At 48.0% G+C, this 23,534-nt stretch overlaps 1 protein-coding gene across 10 annotated transcripts in view; it reads right to left on the bottom strand.

Annotated features, from left to right (window-relative positions):
* Positions 1 to 23,534, bottom strand: part of ERC1 (ELKS/RAB6-interacting/CAST family member 1) — a 435,845-nt gene that overhangs the window by 167,399 nt on the left and 244,912 nt on the right. The gene's annotated exons all lie outside the window — the stretch shown is intronic.

The following is a 23,534-nucleotide window of genomic DNA, read 5'->3' as shown; positions in this document are numbered from 1 at the left end:
AAAGATAAATAACTGATAAAAAAAAGGATGAATAACAAGTTTACAATAAACCTCAGCCCAGAATAGGAACTGTGTCAGACACGGAAAACATTCACTTGCCCATCTGCATTCCACAATAAATATCAGTTGTACTTTGTAATCTGTTACAAGGGTACTCCAGGAAACGTGGAAGTGTAGCTCTCCATTTCAAAGGAAAGGAGTGAGAACAATTCATTTGCACAGCTGCATGTAGCAGGGAAACTGCTTTGGAAAAGGATTCAAAATAAATCACTCTAACACATAAGGTATGTCCACTTTTTAACCCAGGCAAACCTTCAGAGGTGAATTCAAAGCCTCTAAGCTGAATTTAAGAGATATATTAACCCTGACACTGTATAGGGCTCTATTCAGAGAGGTGAACCCAAGAGACAGGAGGAAGAGGAACTGGTGGTACCAAAATTGATCGAGCCAGTGCCACGCTACTTGTGTGTGAACAGTTGTTGCAGTTTGAGCTGTGTTTACTTCCTGTGTCCAGAAGTCCAGCCCAGAGGGGTGGACACAGGAAATTAGGTATTTCTTACCATAATTCCTGCACCACTATAAGATGCAGTGCAGAGTCTGGCACTTTGGCACTTCCTCTTTTCTTCCTCCTCCGTCAGCCGGTACCTGGGGGAGATGTCTCCTGGCTTTGCACCTGGCTAGGCCCAAGGCCACAGGGGGATGGGCACTCTCAGACCTGGCCAGCTGAGCCTAGCCTAGCAGTGGGGGGGGGGGGGGGAAGAAGGAACCCTGGGGGTCTTGGGTGTACCCTCAGGTGGGGATGGGATCTCTCTGGGTCTGTTTTGGGATCTTTCCTTGTCACTGTGTTTCTGGCTTTCTGCAAACATTCACTGTTCTCTATTTAAGCTTTCCATCACTTTTGCAATCCGTTTGTCTGAGTTGTTATTTCTGCCTGTGGTGGGGAGGGGGTCTGCCTCAACCCAGCACAACAGCCTATATTCATACATAATTGCTTTTCCTAAACCAATACTCAGGGCTGTGCACACACCAGAGCGTTGTGAAAATCCAGTGCTGCACACCCAACAGTGCAACAATGATGATCTTCTAACTTTAGTCCGGTACTATCAACACATGCAGTAACTAGTCACAAGTCTTCACTTCATGCCTCAAAGTATCTAGTGCATAGTTCAAACCCAGGGCAAGTTGACTCTTGTAACACAATGCCTGCAACCGTCTTACAACATCACACCCATGCCTGGCAGGGGTAGCACATAGCTGCCTAGCCAGACAGCACCTCCACTGGTGAACACCAGGCTCAAGACACTTCTAAATGATCATTTTGTTTCTAGCCCTGTGATCCATGACAAACCAACCAGCATCCAAATTACTCATTTTAAAAATACAAGCTGCTGCTTCAAACACAACATACTAACAGAGAGGGGCAAATCACAGAATGTTAGACATTGGAAGAGACCTCCAGAGATCATCCAGTCCAAGCCCCCTGCCAAAAGCAGCATCACCCAGGGCAGTCTGCACAGGAATGCATCCAGGTGGGGTTGGAAAGTCTCCAGAGATCTCCACAGCCTCTCTGGGCAGCCTGCTCCAGGGCTGTCACTCTCACATCAAAGAGGTTTCTCCTCCTACTGAGATGAAACCTTCTCTGTTCATGTTTGTATCCATTGGTCCTTGTCTTATTGCTGTGCACCACTGAAAAGAGCTTGGCCCCCTCCACTTGACACCCACCCCTCAGCTATTGATAGGCATTGATCAGATCCCTCGCAGCCTTCTCTTCTCACAGTCTCACAGTTGCTGATGTTGCTTTCCTCTTTTCAGTTACATGAAGGATTTTATTGTTGTTAAGGTACTCTGGAGGAAAATTGCTGTTGATTATAACGACAGGTATAACTTTATTCCCTGCAGTGACCGAGTCTCGGAGGTGGTAGACTCGAGCACAACTGTTTTAGATGTACATTAGAATGTGTCACTGAGGGCAAATTCATCTTCCTGTATTTTGATAGAATTGCAGGATGACAAACAGTGACAGTCTCATTTCATGAAGCTTACAAAGCTGACTGTTCAGAAAGCAAAAATTAACATTACTTACCTGTACAATAAGTGGATCCTTCAAGACACATTACCTACCCAAATATCTCCATATACCTCCTTCCCTCTTCTCCTGAGTCCCATAGACATGAGATTCCACAGCAGAAATGGAATGAAACTGGGATGGTGAAGGTATCTCTGACTTTATGCTTGGTGGTGGCAGTACAAAGAAAATAAACCCCCCATCTGACGCTGTGGGAGTGCCAAGAGTTCAGGCACAACAAAAACCTTTGCTGCCTGTGCTACGATCCTGCAGCAGATCTGTGTGCAAAACTCATTCCAACATATGTCTGCCTGAAAGCCTGTGAGGAAAAGGAGGTGTGACTGACAAACACCTATGGGATTTTCCCTTCACTTCAGGAAGGCAGTGGTAGAATGTCCTGCAGCTGCCTGCTAGAAGGATGCATTGGTTTGCTCTGTCCTGCATCTGTGTGACATGGAAGCTGCCACGAGGTGTTAGGGAAATGCATGCCATAGGATACATGCTCCCACTGAGGCATTCAGCTCCAGCTCCAGCTGAGGTATCCTGGCAATCCTCTCCATAACTGTGCCTTCGACCAGGCTCATAAAGGTCTTTACGGCCTCATGTCATGCTTTGATTTGGAATTAAAGTAGATTTCTCCAGTTCACTCTTGGGTAAGATTAGTTAACAGTCTGAGAAGGCAATGAAATGCTTCTTGTAGCAGTTAAAAATACTTCTAGGACTAGACAGTCACTCAGGTAAGGAATAATTACTTTCATATAACCCTGTAATTAACAGCACATTTTGCCTGTCTTCTTTCATAGACCTGAAGGCAAGAACACAGTACTGGAATACTTTTGAACCAGGAGCTTATTTCTTAAGTAGTAAACCCATTATTAGAAGCTCTTATTCCTTTGAACTATTGCTCTTGACTATTTCCTCACAAAGCCATAACCCAGACAAAGAACCTAATGATAAGCAACTTGACCCATTCTGGAGGGAACAGAACTCTCCCTAAAAAGTAAAATCCTTTGTGAGCAGACCTTCCACTGGACAAGTGGAACCTGGGAGCTCAGGACTATCAGCTGCCTCAAGCACTGCTTAAAGCTTCCTCCTGGATACAAACTGCCATTTAGTTATTGCTACCATAAGTTCTTCTACATCAACATTTGGAAGCAGCCCATCTACAAATGGGAGGAAATTTTCCACACCTGAAGGCCTGATTAACTGCAACTCTACGGTGCATGCCTGTGGATTAACATTCAAAACTGAAACCTTAGTCAGTTTCTTCTGTAAAGTTTCCTTGCTCCCTTGAGGCAGCTCAGGCTGGGTGCCTCCTGTTTGGCCACACAAGGTACACCTCCGGTGTCCGAGGGTCCAACACAATGATCTCAAAGGTCTCTTCCAACCTGGTCTGGTCTATTCTATTCTATTCTATTCTATTCTATTCTATTCTATTCTAGTCTCAGAGTGCTGGTGGACAGCAAGTTCTGTATGGGACAGCAATGTGCTCTTGTGGCCAAGAGAGACAACGGGATCCTGGGCGGCAGCAGGAAAAGTGTGGCCAGCAGGGCTGGGGAGGTTCTTCTCCCCCTCTGCTCTGCCCTGCTGGGACCACACCTGCAATACTGTGTCCAGTTTGGGGCTCCCCAGTTCAGGAGACAAAGACCTGCTGGAGAGAGTCCAACAGAGAGCCATGAGGGTGCTTAGGGGACTTGAGCATCTCCCCTGTGAAGAGAGACTGAGAGCCCTGGGGCTGTTTAGTCTGGAGAAGAGAAGGCTGAGAGGGGATCTGATCAATACCTATCAATATCTGAGGGGTGGGTGTCAAGTGGAGGGGGCCAAGCTCTTTTGGGTGGTGCACAGCAATAAGACAAGGACCAATGGATACAAACTTGAACACAGAAGGTTTCAGCTCAAGATGAGGAGAAACTGCTTTGGTGTGAGGGTGCCAGAGCCCTGGAGCAGGCTGCCCAGAGAGGTTGTGGAGTCTCCTCTGGAGACTTTCCAAACCCACCTGGATGCATTCCTGTGCAGGGTACCCTGGGTGATCCTGCTTTGGCGGCGGGGGTGAACTTGGATGATCTCTGGAGGTCCCTTCCAACCTCCTAATGTTCTGTGATTCTACACTAATTGAATTATGTACTTCTAATATCCTTCTCTGCTAGTGAAGAGGAATTTCACTGCAGTCTAGGTTATTTATACATTGCTTGAAAGAGAATGGAGGAGAAGAACAGAAAAGGACAGTTCTGGACAGTATTACACTGGCTTAAAAGGTTAAGGTAGCAGTAGTTATGCCTGTGAGAAACTGCCAAGGTCTCTTCCTGATAGCTGCCATGTTGCTGACACTTCTTTCCTGTTTCTTTAGGCCTGGTGCTCCCAACACAGCAATCAGTTATGCAGGTTGGCTTTCTATAGGCACTTTTCACCAGCAACAATCCAGACAGGGCCAAGTACCCTGCCAATACTAACAACCAGGTTTACCATTTAGCAGCTCACACAGGGTGCCAACAGCCTTTAACACTTTGCTTCAGCTGTTGCAAATTACCACATCAGGATGTTTTAAACCCTAGAGGGACTATGCTTCTATCTAACCACAATGGGTCACTGCAAGGACCATCAGAATGAGATCCAAGGCTGACAATACAGCTGTGAAAATGTTGTGCTGTGGGCAGAAGAAAGAGGTATCTGTCATTATTATGGGGTTTGTGGGCTTGAGTGGGTTTTCTGGAAGGTTTGCATGTGTGGGGTTTGTTTGTTTTGGTTTGTTTTGTTTGTTAGGGGCTAATTGGGGAAATGGTGCTTCAAAACCATTCCTTCTTCACACATGAATCAATAGCATGGCTCAGTACTCTTAAACTGACGTGAGAAGACCCAGTGGCAGTTCCAGCTAACTCTGCTATTAACATGCAGCTTTAACCCATGTGCTATTCCCTTGATGCAGCACTATCTCTCTGAACTCTCCTTGCCAGTGTCAGTCCTGTCATCATCACTGGACTAATATATCACAGTAGTTGCAAGACCTATGTTTCTTTGCTCATTTTCAATCATTCAGCAAAAACTGAGCAACATAAGCAGCACACATGGACACGTGTGGACAGCCAACTAGAAAAGTTCACTTCTCTTCTCCACCCTCTTTTGCAAAGCCCAAAATATGACAAAACCTCCTTGTGATACAGCATCCCTGGGGAAATGTGTGCTCAGGAGATGATGGCATTGAATCTCTCTGATGATCACAGGATCACAGAATGTCAGGGGGTGGAAGGGACCTCTGGAGATCAAGTCCAAACCCCCTGCCAGAGCAGGAGCACAGAATCCAGCACAGGTCACACAGGAACACATCCAGACAGGGATGGAAAGGCTCCAGAGAAGGAGACTCCACAATCTCTCTGGGCAGCCTGCTCCAGGGCTCTGGGACCCTCACAGTAAAGCTCTTTCTCATGTTGAGGTGGAACCTCCTGTGCTGGAGTTTCCATCCAGTGCCCCTTGTCCTATCCCAGGGCACAAGTGAGCAGAGGCTGTCCCTGTCCCTTCCTTCCTGACCCCCAGCCTTCAGACAATTATAGACGTGATCAGATCCCCTCTGAGTCTTCTCTCCAGGCTAAGAATTCCTTCAATCACCTCTGGTCTCATACATTCATTTTACTCTCTGATGCCTCTTTTCTTGATTTTCATCACAGTAGAGCAGCTATTGTGTTTGTACCAGGAACTGCTTCCTTTAAAGCAGACATCAGTTCTGGAGACAACTGCAATAGGTTAGAGAGATGCAAACCACAATTCATTTCACTTAATGTAAAACATCCCCAACACTATTACTTTCACTCTGTGCAGACATTACAGATCATAGAATGGTTTGGGTTGGAAGTGACCTCAAACTGGTCCAAACCCCTCTGTAGTCAGCAGGGACATCCTCAACTAATTCAGGATGCCCAGAGCCCTGCTGAGCATCACTTTGAATACCTCCAGGGAAGGGGCCTCAACCACCTCCCTAGGCAGCCTGTTTCAGTGTTCCACCACCCTCATGGTGCAGAACATGTTCCCAGCATCCAATCTCAATCTGCTCTGCTCTAGTTTGAAGCCATTGCCCCCAGTCCTGTCCCTGCAGGCCTTTGCAAACAGCCTCTCTGCATCCTTCATGTAGGCCCTTTCTCCTATCTCACATTGGAATGAAATTCTCACTGTTTCCCATACACCCCAACCCACCCCAAATACCCCTGGAAGCCAGATGTGAAGTTAATTTCAAGGCAAAGCTCTGTCTTGGTGCAACCTGGATACAGCTCCTAACCAAACAGATATATATTAATCTAGGGACACATTTTACTTGAAATATTAAAAGCTGTTTTCTGTTCTCAGTGGCTTTAACAGCAAACACAGAGGTCAGCTTTACCACAGCACCTAAAGCTGAAAGACACATTTGAAGGCAGGAAATAAACATACTTATGGCTTGCACACAGGACAGAACCTTTAAAACAAACCAGCAAGGAAGAATCAGGAGGAATGTAATGACCTAGGTGTGCTGCAGCAGCCAACTCATCTGCATGCATGGAACACAAAACTTCCTAGATATGATTGATAAGAACAGGTGGAAAAATAAGTAGAAATAGGACTTTTAGATACTAAGATGATCAGAAAATAATTAGTTTCAAATTGCTGAAATGAAGTATTGGAAATGCTTCTTGTTGGTGTATTTTCAGTGCCACACTGAGAGGAGCATTTAAACAGGCAGCATAGCATGGCAATACTCACTCAAAATTGCTATTCACATTCGTTGGGATAAAAGAACCTGGTGGAGGAGAAGCTCAACAGGAGCCAGCAGGGAACACTTGCAGCCCAGAGAGCCAAGCAGAGCTTAGGCTGCAGCAAGAGAAGTGTGGCCAGCAGGTTGAGGGAGGTGATTCTCCCCCTCTACTCTGCTCTGCTGAGACCCCACCTGGAGCACTGTGTCCAGTTCTGCAGCCTCTATTACAGGAAGGATCTGGAGGTGCTGGAAGGTGTCCAGAGAAGGGCCATGAGGATGAGCAGAGGGCTGGAGCTGCTCTCATATGGACACAGACTGAGAGGGTTGGAGAGGAAAAGGCTCTGAGGAGACCATCTTGTGGCCTTCCAGGATCTGAAGGGGGCTACAGGAAAGCTGGGGAGGGACTTTTGAGGGTGTCAGGGAGTGATAGGACTGGGGGGAATGGAGCGAAAATAGAACAGGGTGGATCCAGGTTGGATGTCAGGAAGAAGTTGTTCCCCATGAGGGTGGTGAGACACTGGCACAGGCTGCCCAGGGAGGTGGTGGAAGCCTCACCCCTGGAGGTGTTTGCAGCCAGGCTGGATGTGGCTGTGAGCAACCTGCTGTAGTGTGAGGTGTCCCTGGCCATGGCAGGGGGCTTGGAACTGGCTGAGCCTTGAGGTCCCTTTCAGCCCTGACAGTTCTGTGATTCTATGAACATCCAAAAGGACAAGAAAAGGGAAGCTCTTCATATTTTGAGAGATTCTCAGCCCTTTGCATGAACTCCAGTTGCTTCTATAAAAGCCAGAACTAGTTCAGAGGAAAAAAAAAAAAAAGGTTTCTGTTTTCTTTCAGCCTTAAATATTCCAAACCAAGCATCTATTGTTCTCAGCCTGCCAAGCTGCAGGATGTACTCCCTGGCTCTTGTCTTCATTCTTTTCCATGTTCTAGTGTCTAAATTTATCTAGTATCAATGTGAAGCTTGTCCTTATGCTTACTGTTTTCTCCGTTTCCTTTACCTTTGCTCCTTTCTGTGGTGGATGGCCTGTGTCACTCTGAGGTGAATGCACTGCTGCTCTATGCAGAGGCATAGTATTTTCTGCTTTGTCAGTCAATATTTACAATAAACCAAACCAGGTTGGAAGAGACCTTCAAGATCATCCTGTCCAACCCATCAACCAATCCAACACCACCTAATCAACTAACCCATGGCACCAAGCACCCCATCAAGCCTCCTCCTGAACACCTCCAGGGATGGTGACTCCACCACCTCCCCAGGCAGCCCATTCCAATGGGCAATCACTCTCTCTGTGTAGAACTTCTTCCTAACATCCAACCTAAACCTCCCCTGGCGCAGCCTGAGACTGTGTCCTCTTGTTCTGGTGCTGGCTGCCTGGGAGAAGAGACCAACCTCTGCCTGTCTACAACCTCCCTTCAGGTAGTTGTAGAGAGCAATAAGGTCACCCCTGAGTCTCCTCTTCTCCAGGCTAAGCAACCCCAGCTCCCTCAGCCTCTCCTCACAGGGCTGTGTTCCAAGCCCCTCACCAACTTTGTTGCCCTTCTCTGGACTCATTCCAGCAAGTCAACCTCCTTCCTAAACTGAGGGGCCCAGAACTGGACACAGGACACATGGTGTGGCCTAACCATTTACCAACATTGCTTTTTAAAACAGTAATGCCACCTCTCTGGGCAGCCTGCTCCAGTGCTCTGGGACCCTCACAGTAAAGAAGTTCTTCCTCATGTTGAGGTGGAACCTCCTGTGCTGCAGTTTCCATCCATTGCCCCTTGTCCTGTCCCAGGGCACAAGTGTGCAAAGCCTGTCCCTGTCCCTTCCTTCCTGACCCCCAGCCCTCAGCTATTGATAGACATTGATCAGATCCCTCTCAGTCTTCTCCTCTCCAGACTAAACAGCCCCAGGGCTGTCAGCCTGTCCTCCCCAGGCAGTGCTGCAGTCCCTTCAGCATCCTTGTAGCCCTCCCTTGGACTCTCTCCAGCAGATCCCTGTCCCTCTGGAACTGGGGAGCCCAGAGCTGGATGCAATATTCCAGGTGTAGTCTCAGCAGGGCAGAGTAGAGGGGGAGGAGAACCTCCCTGGATCTGCTGGATGCACTCCTCTGCATGCACCCCAGAACCCCATTGACCTTCTTGGCCGCCAGGGCACATTGCTGTCCCATGCAGAACTTGTTGCCCACCAGCACTCCCAGGTCTTTCTCCTTGGGGCTGCTCTCCAGCAGATCCCCTCCCAGCCTGTACTGCTGCAGTTTATTATTCTCTCCCAAGTGCAGGACTCTGCACTCATCCTTGTTGAATCTCATTAGATTCCTCTCTGCTCAGCTCTCAGTCTGTCCTGGTCTCTGAATGGTTGCACAGCACTCAGGTGTCTCAGCCAAGCCTCCCAGCTTGGTGTTATCAGCAAACTTGCTGAGCAGACACTGTCTGGCTGTTCCCTTATGAGTGTCATTGATGAAGATGTGGATCAGAACCCACCATTATGCACATACATTTAAGACTGTTTCTCCTGACACAAATGAATATGTGCTCATGCTGCATTTCATCTGCTATTGCATCCAGGAGTTAGAGTTACAAGATGCTATGTAGGTTATCTTTGCTTTAAATATCCTGGATAAATCCTGGGAGCTCAGAAATCTAGACACATTGAGTCTCCTTTGCAGCAAATATTCTTTTTGCCACTTCAGATCAGATACATCAGCAGAAAAAAACCCCCAGATCTTCTCCATAGAACTGGGACATAAAGATCTATGCACTGCTAATGCACAAGCCCTTTAGAGTTTAAGAATATTCAATGGTTCTGCAAAAGGAGCAGGAGAAAAGCAGATGTGTGGTGACTGGCCTGGGGAAGGAAGGTGTGCCCTGGAGGGCTGTGGATAACTGCTGTTGGGACCCTGAATTCCTTGAGCTTTTACATGCTTGCTTTTCCTGCCCTACTTTGGTAAACCATCTAACCTCAAAGGCACCAAGACTTAGGTACAAGTCAAACAGCAGGAACAAACACACCAGTCTCCTAAACTGAACTTGCTGATGAATCTTTAGCTGGCTATAGGCATTTTCTGGAATGTTAAGGAGCTTGTCCTCAGTTAATCCTGAGGAAAATACTGAAGTGACACCAACACCTGAATTCAGATCTGAGTGTATAACAAAACCCAACAGATCAAAGGGCTGATGCTGGCTTGTAGCAGTTTTACAGACTTCTGTAAGCTTGGTACACACAAGTTGTAGGAAATTTTGGTAAGAAAAGTGTTAATTAAAGAGAGAATAGGCTTGAGTCTATAGGGAAAGAAAACCAGTTTAAGGTGGACAGCAATTTGGGCAGCTCAGTAAGCAGGATCAAGAAATACCTTGCCAGTGGACCCAGAGAGCTGATTCTGCCACCCAGCTCTGCTCTGCTGAGACCTCACCTGGAGTACTGTGTGCAGGTCTGGAGCCATCAGTATAGGAAGGACATGGACCTCATGGAGAGGGTCCAGAGGAAGCCACAAGAATGATCAGGGGGGCTGGAGCAGCTCTGCTGTGGGGACAGGCTAAGGGAGCTGGGAGTGTTCAGCCTGGAGAAGAGAAGGCTCCAGAAAGACCTAATAGCAGCCTGCCAGTGCCTGAAGAGACTACAGGAGGGATGGAGAGAGACTGTTTGCAAAGGCCTGCAGGGACAGGACCAGGGACAATGGCCTTAAACTAGAGCAGAGCAGACTGAGATTGGATGTTAGGAACAAGTTCTTTACCATGAGGGTGGTGGAACACTGGCACAGGTTGCACAGGGAGGTGGTTGGGCCCCATCCCTGAAAAGGTTAGGCTTGACAGGGCCCTGTGGAGCCCTGTGGAGAATGTCCCTGCTGGCTGCAGAGGGAGTTGGACTGGATGAGCTTTGGAGGTCCCTTCCAACACAGACCATTCTATGATTCTATAATTAGGGAATAGTACTTAATTAGAGTTAGAGAGGTTTATTACTACTCAAAATGAATTAGAGGCACTTTCAAAAAGCAAATTCTGAAGCATTTGTGGACAAAGGAATGCAACTAAAAAAAATTCCATGTGTACTTTAATAAAAATAATAATAAAATGTTGAATGCTCCCTGTCTGTAAGACCCCATCAACACTCCACCCCCTGTCCTTTTCTCATAGACTAGACTAGACTAGACTAGACTAGACTAGACTAGAATAGAATCAACCAGGTTGGAAAAGACCTTCGAAGCCACTGAGTCCAACCTATCACCCAGCACCATCTAATCAACTAAACCATGGCACCAAGTGCCTCATCCAGTCTCCTCTTCAAAACCTCCAGTGATGGTGACTCCACCACCTCCCTGGGCAGCACATCCCAATAGCCAATCTCTCTTGCTGGGAAGAATCTCTTCCTCACCTGCAGCCTAAACTTCCCCTGGCACAGCTTGAGACTGTGTCCTCTTGTTCTGGTGCTGGCTGCCTGGGAAAAGAGACCAACCTCCACTTGGCTACAACCTCCCTTCAGGTAGTTGTAGAGAGCAAGAAGGTCTCCCCTGAGCCTCCTCTTCTCCAGGCTAAGCAACCCCAGCTCCCTCAGCCTCCCCTCACAGGGCTGTGCTCCAGACCCCTCCCCAGCTTTGTTGCCCTTCTCTGGACACCTTCCAGCATCTCAATATCTTTCCTAAACTGAGGGGCCCAGAACTGGACACAGATAGAATGATCTCCCTGCTCCTGCTGGCCATCTATTCCTGATCCAGGCCAGGATGCCATTTGCCTTCTTGGCCACCTGGGCACACTGCAGGCTCATGTTCAGCCTACTATCAACCAGTACCCCCCAGGTCCCTTTCTGCCTGGCTGCTCTCCAGCCACTCTGACCCCAGCCTGTAGCTCTGCATGGGGTTGTTGTGACCAAAGTGCAGCACCCAGCACTTGGACTTGTTCAATGTCATCATGTTGGACTCTGCCCATCTGTCTAGCCTGGCAAGGGCCCCCTGCAGAGCCTCTCTACTCTCTAACAGATCAACTCCTGCCCCCAGCTTGGTGTCATCTGCAAAGTTACTGATGATGAACTCCATCCCCTCCTCCAGATCACCAATAAAGATATTGAACAGCATGGGGCCCAGCACTGATCCCTGGGGGACACCACTGGTGCCTGGCTGCCAGCTGGCTGTGGCACCATTCACCACCACTCTCTGGGCTCAGCCTCCAGCCAGTTCCTAACCCAGCACAGAGTGCTGCTGTCCCAGCCAGGGGCTGACAGCTTGGACAGGAGGTTGCTGTGGGGGACAGTGTCACAGCAAACTCCTGGGCAAAACAAGAACAAGAGAGAATAGCAGTTTTCTTAATCAATGAGGCCATGGGATGAGCTGCAGCAGCTGGGCATTTTTATTCTTGGGGAGAGATGAGTTTGAACTAATTTTCAACACAGCAAGTGAAAAAAGAAAAAGCTTGAGAGAGAGAAAGAAGAAAAGAAATCAAAGGCTGGAAGCAAATGCAAATTTATTGCCATTTCTCAGGCTCATGAAATAAGAGACCAAAATGAAACGAGAGCTGTTCTTCCCTTTGAATGTGCTCCTATTGTTTTGCTTAAATCTGGCCCTCAGTGCTTTCTGCTCTCAGGAGAGACCTCCTCACAGGAACCACACCGTGCTGTCAACAGTGACATTAATCTCTCTGACAGTTTTTAGGAAAGGAGTTTGAACTCAGATCCTAATCTTGGGGAAAAAAAAGTCATGCAAAAAACATCCAGTGGTTGAGGTTCTTGGCACACACTCAGCCACTCAGTCCTCACTGTGCTTCATTTCTGGCCTATCATAAAGGGCACCAAACCTGCTCTTTGCCAAGCAGGCAAGAGAGGACAAATAGCAGGTTTCATCTTCCACCAACACCTCATGCTTCTACAGAAAAGACTGGGTGAAAGTGTGTCTGGAGAGTAATAACCCTGATGGATCACAGAGGCATGTTAGGAGGGATGGAGTCCTCTTTCCTCTATTAGAAACCCTAAAGCCATCTAACAGCTTTCTCTCACAACAAATCTCAATTTGTAGCTGAGGCAATGCTGGGATAATTGGGGGACTGCCTAATGTCAGTTGTGAATAGTGACTTCCAGGGTGTCTGTCCACCTGCCTGCTCAAAACTGCAGAGCATTTCTACATTCCACATGGTTCATCATTTCAAAGATGAGAAGGCAGTGGATACACCTAACCTGAACATAACCACACCAGAAAGGGAAAACAAACAGAATGGATGCCTAAGTGTCTATCTAGGCATATGCTCATTGCTATGGGTTTGAGATTGGATGTCTTGACCACGGGGTACAGTCCTCCAGCCTGCATCTCCCTTCCCTATACAGACTGGCTGCAGAGTCAGTTTCTGCCCTTTTCTCCCTCTCTCTGCTCCCAACTGGACCTTGTCTCTTGTGGGGGAGGGTTGTGGCCTGGCTTCAGCCTTGGCAGAGCTAATTTGTACTGCATCATTAGGGCCTGGGTAGGGAGCTACTAGGGGGGGAGTTGAGGCCTGGGGTATTGACCTGGTTGGGGGGGAGGTTTGGAAGGTGATGGCCTAGTGAAGTTGTGGAGAAGCCCAGGCTGGAGAGCTGGCCCGAGGCTGAGTATGAACTGTTGTGTATTTTGGGGTATTTTGTATGTTTTTGTCCTGTTGTATAGAGCTGTGAACAGCACTTCCATTGAAACTTCCAACCCTTTCCAAGCCTGTGTGCAGCATTTTCTGCCACTCCTTTGGGGAGGGGTGAAGAGCATCAGTCTGCTCTCTAAAACCAGGACAATTATCCATTCCAACTGTCATGTCTCTTCAATCCTAGTTTCTGCACATGTTCTTCTACAAGAAGTGCACAAGTCTTCTATAAGAAGTGCTCTCTTCTGGTCAGGCACAGGGGAGCTAAAGCCTTAACAATGTATTTAATGTCATAAACACTGATTATGTAGAATGACAGATTCTGGCTCTCTAAGAACTGCCATGTAAAATCTAAGTGCAAGGTCAGACATTGATACTCAGAAATGTGTATTCTGTTTTGGAGGGAAGAAAACAAGTATGTTCCTCCTTGAGTAACACAACTGACAACTCACATAGCTACAATCTGATTCTGAGACAATGTTCATGGTCACAAGCATTGCTATTTTTGGTGCTGCTTCCACATGCAACTGCACACGTGAGCAACAGCAAAGTTAGTCAAATCTTGTAAGCATTCATCAGGGAAAATGGTTTTAATAAAACTGGAGACAAGTCTGTCTCCACAGTTTGCACAGAGAATCACAGAATCAACTAGGTTGGAAAAGACCTCAGAGATCATCAAGGCCAACCTGTTACCTAACACCTCCTGACAACTAAACCATGTCACCATGTGCCAGATCCAAGCCTTTCTTGAACACCTCCAGAGACTCCACCACCTCCCTGGGCAGCACATTCCAATGGCCAATTACTCTTTCTGGGAAGAACTTTCTCCTCACCTCCAGCCTGAACTTCCCCTGGCACAGCTTGAGACTGTGTCCTCTTGTTCTGGTGCTGCTTGCCTGGGAGAAGAGACCAACCCCCACCTGGCTACAACCTCCTTGCAGGAAGCTGCAGAGAGCAATAAGGTCTCCCCCAAGCCTCCTCTTCTCCAGGCTAAGCAACCCCAAGGGCTCACATTGCAAGAATGTGAAATCACCAAAATTTCATAAATCCAAGAAGATTAAGAAATGGAAGAGGTAAACTCTTTCAATGGTCACCCATACTATTATACATTGTCTGGGCACAGCTCTTTGGAGAAACAGGAATCAGACTTATGGATGGAAGACATCTTCTTGGAAAAAACTGGCATTAGAAACAGCCCCAGGTAAACCTTCTTGAGGCTTAATGTGTACAAACCCTTGTCTTGATCAGCTTCCTTCAAATAAATGGAGCATTACTCTCTTGCAAAGTCCATCAGATCCACATGTGAAAGGACAAGAGATGGAAAGGATTAATATTCCTAAGAACAGGACAGCACCTGAGCAGATACTGCTGGGCTTCACTTTGCTTCTTGTTTTTTAAGGTATTTTTCCTACCTTATTGTGGTGGTTAACCCTCATTCTGAAAACAAAGCGGGGAGGGCTTGTGGGTGCTTTACCCTTCCTGCAGGGCGCTTCCCCCCTGAGAAATGGAGTCTGTTCCACTTCCCCCTCCCTGCCCAGCTAGGGTATAAAAGGGAAGGCATTGGAGTCATTAGTTCTCCTTTTGCCTCCTGGTCTCCTGGATGAGAGCTACTGCAGCTGCCCTCCTGCTCTTCTACCATGTGGTTGGGCCTGATCCTTCTCCCTGCTGCCTCTGTGCCTCTTCAGAGAGAGACTGGTTTTGTATTCTTGTTTCTTTTTCCCCCTCCCATCCATCCTTGTTCCTTGCCCTTGTGAACCTTACCTGTTATTGTTATATATATATTGTTTAAAGAAAACTCTTTACCTCTCTACTTCCAGGCTGACTCCAAATCATTGCCTGGTGGATTTGCTCCTTCCCTTTCCTTTTTTTTCCCTCTCTGTTGGGAGGGAGGAGGGAGGAGGAGGGGAGAGATTCTCAGCCTTGCCCCCATCTGAGCTCTTAACTCCCAGTTAAGGCTGAAACCACTACACTTATGGTCTTTACTTTCTGGTGATCTGTTAGCAATGCACATCATCCTGCAGGGGGCTTGGACTGGAGGATCTTTTGAGGTCTATTTCAGCCCCGGACATTCTGTGCTTCTGTGAAAGTTGTATCTTGTGGCTTCAAGAGAGAAAAGGGAAGCTTAAAGCTCCTTTTTATGTGCATTACTGTCTTGCTGAGTTAGAAATCCAACACTGGAATTTTTACATAAAAAGGCAATTTTGGGACATTATTATGCACTCAAGTTTGGTACTGTTCAATGAACTGGCATTTTTTCCCCAGCCCTGTTTCTGTGATGTCAAATTACTACTGTATTAGCACTGTGAGAAGTCGTTTGTTTTTTTCCATTAGAAAGCATGGGATTAGAAAGGATGGCATTTAACAAGTCCAAGTGCCAGGTGCTGCACTTTGGCCACAACAACCCCATGCAGAGCTACAGGCTGGGGTCAGAGTGGCTGAGAACTGCCAAACAGAGAGGGACCTGGGGGTGCTGATTGACAGCTGCCTAAACATGAGCCAGCAGTGTGCCCAGGGGGCCAAGAAGGCCAAAGGCATCCTGGTCTGCATCAGGAATAGTGTGGCCAGCAGGAGCAGGGAGGTCATTATGCCCTGTACTCTGCATTGGTTAGGTCACACCTTGAGTCCTGTGTCCAGTTCTGGGCCCCTCAGTTTAAGAAGGACATTGAAACACTTGAAGGTATCCAGAGAAGGGCAACAAGACTGGGGAGAGGCCTTGAGCACAGCCCTGTGAGGAGAGGCTGAGGGAGCTGGGGTTGCTTAGCCTGGAGAAGAGGAGGCTCAGGGGAGACCTCATTGCCCTCTACAACTACCTGAAGGGAGGTTGTAGCCAGGAGGGGGTTGGTCTCGTCCCCTAGGCAACCAAAACGAGAACAAGAGGACACAGTCTCAAGCTGTGCCAGGGGAAGTTTCGGCTGGAGGTGAGGAGGAAGTTCTTCACCGAGAGAGTCATTGGTCATTGGAATGTGCTGCCTAGGGAGGTGGTGGAGTCCCCATCCCTGGAGGTGTTCAAGAGGGGATTGGATGTGGCACTTGGTGCCATGGTCTAGTCCTGAGGTCTGTGGTGCCAGGTTGGACTCAATGATCCTCAAGGTCCTTTCCAACCTTGGTGATACTGTGAGACTTTGAAAATTGAAGAATATCTCAGCATTGTCCATAACTACTACCTTAGTTCCCAGGGATATAATGGAGCATGAAGTGAGGCTGTCTATCCATCATCCACAGGTTATCTATAAAAAAGTAGGGGTATCCAAGAATGCTCAACTATGAATTGTTATTCTCCTCAAAAAAAAGGCTAAAATTCAAATTAATCCCTACCCCAAGAAACTCTCCCTGGCCTAAGTCACAAAAACCCCAGCTAAAAGGTCATAATTTTTGGAACTACTCCCAGGAAAGTCAGGCCAAGCTCCCTTGACAGGGAGAGTTATGACATGATAAGAACAAGAGCTAGTTTTTCTCTCAGCATCTGCCAGGGTTAAATATTTGCTTGTGTTCAGTAACTGTGCTGAGAATCACAGCCCTCCAAACAAGTACAGAAGGCAATGTTTATGGGACCTTGTGTTTTCTGTAACATGGGGTAAACGCTGGTGGAAGTTAAAATCACTCCTGGAAGATGACATCACTAACAAATCACAGGCTCACAGGATGTTAGGAGTTGGAAGGGCTCTCTGGAGATCATCGAGTCCAACCCCCCTGCCAGAGCAGGACCATAGAATTTACTGCAGGTCACACAGGAACACATCCAGATGGGTCTTGAAAGTCTCCAGAGAAGGAGACTCCACAACCTCTTTGAGCAGCCTGCTCCAGTGCTCTGCGACCCTCACGGTAAAGAAGTTCCTCCTCATGGTGAGGTAGAACCTCCTGTGCTGGAGTTTATATCCATTAGTTACGCAGTTAGGGAATGATGATGCTGCAACCAGAACTCCCAGGGCTATCAAGAATGACTTCAAGGCCCTGGGGGATCTGGTGGAGGGGTCAGGGGCACCAATCATTTTTTCATCAATACCCTTAGTTGCAGGAGGGAATACCAGAAGGAACAGGTCAGCAGCTGTAGTCAACAAGTGGCTTAGAGGCTGGTGCAGTCAAAAGAATTTCAGGGTTTTTGATCTTGGAGAACTTTCTACTGCAGCAGGTCAGCTGGCAACAGATGGAGTACATCTGTCCCAGAGGAGGGGAAAGGTCAGAGCATACGAGAATGGCCTGTCCCTCAAAGGGAAAAGGATTCTAGGGAGGGAATTGGCAGGTCTCATTGACAGGGCTTTAAACTAGATTTGAAAGGGGAAGGGGCTGGAACCAGTCCCCCAGACAGGAGTCTGAGGGTGGTAAGCTGGAGTCAGGGGTGAAACCAGCAGCCCAGCTGCAGTGCATGTACACTGATGCACGAAGCATGGGTAACAAACAAGAGGAGCTGGAAGCCTTGTTGCAGCAGGAAAGTTATGGTGTAGTTGCCATCACAGAGACGTGGTGGGACCACTCACATGACTGGAGCGCTGCAATTGATGGCTACAGGCTCTTCAGGAGAGACAGGCAAGGAAGAAGGGGTGGAGGGGTGGCCCTGTACATCAGGGAGGCACTAGATGCCATTGAGCTGGAGATCAGGGATGATCGGGTTGAGTGCTTGTGGGTGAGAATTAGAGGGAAGAGCAGCAAGGCAGACATCCTGGTTGGAGTTTGTTATAGACCACCCAACGAGGAGGAAGATGTTGATGAAGCATTCTATAGGCAGCTTAAGGCTGTCTCAAGATTGCCTGAACTTGTTCTCATATCTGCTGGGATCTCAACACAGCAGAGAGGAGACAGTCTAGGAGGTTCTTAGAGTGCATGGAGGACAGCTTCTTATCCCAGGTGCTGTGAGAGCCTACCAAGGGCAAGGCTATGCTTGACCTCCTCTTCACCAACAGGGAAGGGCTGGTGGGGATGTGGTGGTCAGAGGGTGTTTATGGGCCAGTGACCATGAGATAATTGAATTCTCAGTATTCAGTCAAGCTAAAAGGGGCAGCAAGAAGACCTCCACTCTGGACTGCCAGAGGGCAGACTTCAGGTTACTCAAGGAACTAACTCAGAAGGTTCCTGGGGAAACAGCCCTTAAAAACAAAGGGGTCCAGGAGAGCTGGACCTGCTTCAAGGAAGAACTGTTGAAGGCACAGGAACAGGCTGTGCCAATGTGCCGGAAGATGAGCCACTGGGGCAGACGGCCAGCCTGGATGGGTAATGAACTTCTGAAGGAACTAAGGGAAAAAAAGAGGGTGTATCATCTTTGGAAGAAAGGGGAGGCAATCCACAGAATGTTTAAGGATATTGCTAGGTCTTGTAGGAAGAAAATTGGGGAGGCAAAAGCCCATTTAGAGCTCAGACTGGCCTCTGCTGTGAAGGACAACAAAAATCCTTCTATAAATACATTAATAGCAAGAAGAAGGGCAGAGACAACCTCCACTCCTTGGTGGACACGGAGGGGAACGTTGTAACAAAGGATGAGGAAAAGGCAGAGATACTTAACACCTTCTTTGCCTCAATTTTTACTAGCAGGACAGAATGTCTTCCAGACAGCTGGCCTCCAGAGCTGGCAGAAGGAGCCAGGGAGCTGCACAGTTTCCCTATGTTCCAGGAGAAGGTAGTTGGAGCTCTCCTCAGCCGCTTGGATTCCCACAAGTCCATGGGAGCAGATGGGATCCATCCTAGGGTGCTGAGAGAGCTGGCAGATGAGCTGCCAAGCCACTCTCCATCATTTTCCAGCAGTCCTGGCTCACTGGAGAGGTCCCAGAAGACTGGAAGCTGCCAACATGGTGCCCATCCACAAGAAGGGCCGGTTGGATGACCCAGGGAATTATAGGCCTGTCAGCCTGACCTCAGTGCCAGGCAAGGTTATGGAACAGTCATCCTGAGTGCAATCACACAGCACTTACAGGATGGCCAAGGGATCAGGCCCAGCCAGCATGGGTTTAGGAAGGGCAGGTCCTGCCTGACCAACCTGATCTCCTTCTATGCCCAGGTGACTGCCTGGTGGATGTGGGGCAGGCTGTGGATGTAGTCTGCCTGGACTTCAGCAAGGCCTATCACACTGTCCCCCACAGCAAACTCCTGGCCAAGCTGTCAGCCCATGGCTTGGACAGCAGCACTCTGAGCTGGGTTAAGAAGTGGCTGGAGGCTGAGCCCAGAGAGTGGTGGTGAATGGTGCCACAGCCAGCTGGCAGCAAGGCACAAGTGGTGTGCCCCAAGGATCAGTGCTGGGCCCTGTGCTCTTTAACATCTTCATTGATGATCTGGATGAGGGCATTGAGTCCATCAGCAGTAAATTTGCTGATGACACCAAGCTGGGGGCAGGAGTTGATCTGCTGGAGGGTAGAGAGGCTCTGCAGAGGGACCTCGACAGGCTGGACAGATGGGCAGAAGCCAAGGGCAGGAGATTGAACACATCCAAGTGCCAGGTTCTGCACATTGGCCACAACAACCCCAGGCAGTGCTACAGGCTGGGGTCAGAGTGGCTGAGAGCAGCCAGGCAGAGAGGGACCTGGGGGTGGTGGTTGATGGTAGGCTGAACATGAGCCAGCAGTGTGCCCAGGTGGCCAAGAGGGCCAATGGCATCCTGGCCTGCATCAGGAACAGTGTGGCCAGCAGGAGCAGGGAGGTCATTCTGCCCCTGTACACTGCACTGGTCAGGCCACACCTTGAGTCCTGTGTCCAGTTCTGGGCTCCTCAGTTTAGGAAGGAGGTTGAGTTACTGGAACGAGTCCAGAGAAGGGCAACAAAGTTGGTGAGGGGCTTGGAACACAGCCCTGTGAGGAGAGGCTGAGGGAGCTGGGGTTGCTTAGCCTGGAGAGGAGGAGACTCAGGGGAGACCTTATTGCTCTCTACAACTCCCTGAAGGGAGGTTGTAGCCAGGTGGGGGTTGGTCTCTTCTCCCAGGCAACCATCACCAGAACAAGAGGACACAGTCTCAGGCTGCGCCAGGGGAGGTTTAGGCTGGAGTTTAGGAGGAAGTTCTACACAGAGAGAGTGATTGCCCATTGGAATGGGCTGCCTGGGGAGGTGGTGGAGTCGCCGCCACTGAAGGTGTTCAGGAGGAGACTTGATAGGGTGCTTGGTGCCATGGGTTAATTGTTTAGGTGGTGTTGGATGATAGGTTGGACATGATGATCTTGAAGGTCTCTTCCAACCTGGTCTATTCTATTCTATTCTATTCTATTCTATTCTATTCTATTCTATTCTATTCTATTCTATTCTATTCTATTCTATTCTATTCCTCCTTGACCTATCACAGGGTGCAGAGCCTGTCCCGTCCCTCTTGACACGCAGCTCTTATATATTTATAAGCATTTATTAAATCCCCTCTAAATCTTCTCCTCTCCAGACTAAATAGTATCACAGTCTCACAGTATCGCCAAAGTTGGAAGAGACCTCAAGGGTCATCGAGTCCAACCTGGCACCACAGACCACATGCCTACTAGACCATGGCACCAAGTGCCACATCCAATCCCCTCTTGAACACCTCCAGGGATGGGGACTCCACCACCTCCCTGGGCAGCACATTCCAATGACCAATGACTCCGTCGGTGAAGAACTTTCTCCTCACCTCAGCCTAAACCTCCCCTGGCACAGCTTGAGACTGTGTCCTCTTGTTCTGGTGCTGCTTGCCTGGGAGAAGAGACCAACCCCTTCCTGGCTACAACCAGCCTTCAGGTAGTTGTAAAGGGCAATGAGGTCACTCCTGAGCCTCCTCTTCTCCAGGATAAACAGCCCCAGTGCTCTCAGCCTCTCCTCATGAGGCAGTGCTGCAGCCCCTTCAGCATCCTTGTAGCCCTCCATTGGATGCCTTTGAAAGTCTCTGCTGCATATGCATAGCTTGTTTGCTAATGAGCAGCTGTCACAAAATCTCTGAGAGAAATGGCTGAAGGGTCACCCCAAACTACCTAAGTGCCTACCATCACATTTAGCACAAATAAAATGGGAGGGATAATTTGCAAATATTTATTGCATTTCACTTTTTATGGCTCTGACTGGTTTTTTATGGTCTGTGTATGAGGGCTGTTCTTTTTGATGTTCCATCTATGAGGGTTGTATTCGTTCTTACCCGCTGTAGTTTCATTCGCAGAAGTCCTATGTACCAACTGAGAGACAGAGCACAACCTGATTCACATTATCTCTGAACTCAGAGTCACAGACTGGTCTAGGTTGGAAAAAGCCTCCAAAACTCATCCAGTCCAACCCCCTCTGCAGTCAGCAGGGACACCCTCAGCTAGATCAGGTTGCCCAGAGCCCTGTTGGGCCTCATCTTGAATATTTCCAGGGACGAGGCCCCAGCCACCTCCCTGGGTAACCTGTGTTTCACTTACCAAGAACATTGAACGATGTCAGGTTTCATCCTTTATGATGTCTGACAAAAAAGAAGTTATCCTGTTAAAAAATGCTAACAAATTTCTTACAAACTCAATTGCAAAGTGCATTAATATCCTTTTGGTGCTTTATGTCATGAGTTGTGTCCTACAGGACAGAGGGAGGCTGCCCTAGAAGTGCACATACCATTGCGGTGAAATTACAGCCACCCACCTGTGTGGCTGATGGCACTCAGTCAGGCCCAAGGAACATGAATGCATGCACAGAGAATCACAGGGAGGCTTGATGGAATCAAAGTCTAAAGAGTACCAGGAGAGACAGGAAAAGAACAGTTTGATCTGGGTAATTCCCAAAGAGGGGTCTGAGCTGAATGAGAAACTACAGGTGTGACACATCAGGCTGCTCTTCACACTACATGCTGCAGAGGCAGGACTGCATTTAAGAACAGATTTCTACCAGGCTGAAATGGAGCAGCTGACAGGTTCATGGGCTTTAATATGTTGAGCTGTACTAGCCAAGGGATGAAGAAGCTGGCAGGCAGGGCTGGAATCTGATATGGCAGTGGTCTATATGGAAGAGAAATTAGACTGGAACTTAGAACCTGACATTGACTTATCCCAGGAACACGTGGAACGTCATTGAACTGGCGTAAGCAATTTGCTTCAGACATAGTATTATCATAGTATCATAGTATCATTCAGGGTTGGAAGGGACCACAAGGATCATCTAGTTCCAACCCCCCTGCCATGGGCAGGGACACCTCACACTAGATCGGGCTGCCCAGAGCCTCATCCAGCCTGGGCTTAAACACCTCCAGGGATGGGGCCTCCACCACCTCCCTGCACAACCCATTCCAGGGCTTCACCACTCTCATGGTGAAGAACCTCCTCCTCACATCTGATGCCTAGAAAGGTATGGAGGAAAACCTGCACTGAAAGCTTGGAAAGCCTTCCTTTAAAGGTCACTCTTTCTTCAAAAGCTTTGTATACACTGTCCAAAAGCAAGGTCATAGATTACTTAGGGAAGGCCAGTCTCTCTTTACTAACAGCTGGCAACCCCCCATTTTCCTCATGGCACAGCATTAGCATCAACAGATCAGATGAAAATATCTTCAGCTACCCTAAGCTCAAGATCCAGTTATACCATGTCAAAAGGAAATGTTTCAGTGATTTAGGATCAGATGTACTGGGCTACACCTGGGTTTTCCTACTTTTGCATGCTGATAGTGGCTGTGTGCACATGTTACGGTGCCTCATAACAAATTGTTAATTAGAACAGAGTCGACACTGTCAGTTAGAAAGGACCTGCAAGGACCATCCAGCCAACTGCCTGACCAATTCAGGGCTGACTACAAGTCAAAGCACGTTGCTAATGGTGGTGTTCAAATACCTCTTAAACACTGACAGGCATTGACTGATGATTTTGGAGGTTCACTTGCTGAGAAGGTATTTGGCTATCTATTCTTCTCCTTAGGCTTTGTCTGGATCCCAGAAAGAGCATGCACAAACAGAAATCACACATTTTCTTAGACTGAAAATTGAGTTCTTGCCATTGGAATGATATTTTTCCTGTTTAGTGCAATATGATAGAAGACTTCTATAATCTCAAGAACTAAACAACATATACTTGCATATATAATTCATGGATCAGGAGTTAATACATTAAATTAACTAAACTTGGGTGTCAAAAAAGAAGGAAAGATTTAACAAGCTTGCTTGGCTGTAAAGCTGTTCATTAAAGCATTCAGATATGTTTTACACAGCTTGTGGACACACAGTTTGTCAGCAGCAATTAAGAGATTGATGGCTGAGTGCTGCAGTACTGATCCAACCACACACAACTCCGTGCCACATG

The sequence above is a fragment of the Melanerpes formicivorus genome, unplaced genomic scaffold (genome assembly GCF_026170545.1).
Source record: "Melanerpes formicivorus ecotype bairdi unplaced genomic scaffold, bMelFor1.0.p_v2 SCAF_8, whole genome shotgun sequence".
NCBI classification, from domain to species: domain Eukaryota; kingdom Metazoa; phylum Chordata; class Aves; order Piciformes; family Picidae; genus Melanerpes; species Melanerpes formicivorus.
Note: the sequence above shows the minus strand (reverse complement) of the source record. Positions and strands in the feature narration are given on the sequence as shown.